At 44.8% G+C, this 1,103-nt stretch overlaps 1 pseudogene; it reads right to left on the bottom strand.

Moving 5' to 3' along the window:
• Positions 1 to 407: 407 nt before the first annotated feature.
• LOC120836571 lies at positions 408 to 883 on the bottom strand (annotated as a pseudogene).
• Between the last annotated feature and the right edge of the window lie 220 nt (positions 884 to 1,103).

A 1,103-nucleotide genomic window follows, 5' to 3' on the forward strand; every position in this document is an offset into this window, starting at 1 on the left:
AAAGTCTCCCAAGGACATCTAGGGCTAGATCCTGAATGCCATAAAATACGTGCTCAACGCCGTGAGGCGGAACAAAAAATTCGAAAGAGCGGAATACTCGAAGATCAGATGGAAGACAGACGGATTTAGAGGAAAACAAAACACGAGCTCGAATATTTGGGAAAACGCCGTTGAAAGAGTCTTTGGCATTCAATATTACCGAACACTCCGACAATACAAGCATGGCGCATAGTTCGCTCATTAAAATCGCCGGTGTTACTACGCCAACCATTGCACGCGCTCGCACTTCATCAAGGTGTCAGTGATATGAATATAGCCGAAGAATTTTGCACAGCAGTGAAGCAACACGTCTCTACAGCCATAGTAAACACAGCTCAAAAAACCCCATCCCCGCGGCTATCAACAGCCTACAACCATATAATGAATCTGCCATTTAATAAAAGTGAACTGAAATGGGCATTGAGAAAGCTCAGGCGAAAAAGTGCTCCAGGACCTGATGGTATCACTCCAGCCGCACTAACGAATATTGGGAAGCACGCTATGTCTTTGTTACTGGATATGTTCAACCAATGGTGGGCTAGAGGTTGTATACCCGTAGTCTGGAGGGAAGCAATTTTAGTGGTTGTTTTAAAACCTGGAAAATCACCTCTAAGCACGTCATCTTTTCGTCCAGTGAGCCTCACCAGTGTGCTGATGAAGACGATGGAACATATGGTCTTACGTACAGTGATTAAATTGGTGGTTACATTCCTGTGGAATATTGCTTTTCCAAGTGGCCGATGTTAGGTGGAATATGTCAGCTACGGATTTAGTGCTTGATCTCGTGACCTGTGTAGAACACGAGCGCAGCATTCACAAAATCAGTAGCAGTGTTTCTAGACATTCAGCGGGCATTTGACACTGTTAGTCACTGCATTGTTATCGAACAGCTTCAGCGACTAGAAGTAGGTGAGGGCCTAGTGAATTGGATGAGTGATTTCCTCCATGATCGATCGGTGTACGCACGGACGCCCAACGGTTTTACATCAAATCACTATGTTTCACAGGGAGTTCCCCAAGGAAGCGTATTAAGTTCCACATTATTTAGCCTTGTATTGACAGAG

The sequence above is a fragment of the Ixodes scapularis genome, unplaced genomic scaffold (genome assembly GCF_016920785.2).
Source record: "Ixodes scapularis isolate PalLabHiFi unplaced genomic scaffold, ASM1692078v2 PGA_scaffold0__279_contigs__length_252992795, whole genome shotgun sequence".
Classification (NCBI taxonomy): domain Eukaryota; kingdom Metazoa; phylum Arthropoda; class Arachnida; order Ixodida; family Ixodidae; genus Ixodes; species Ixodes scapularis.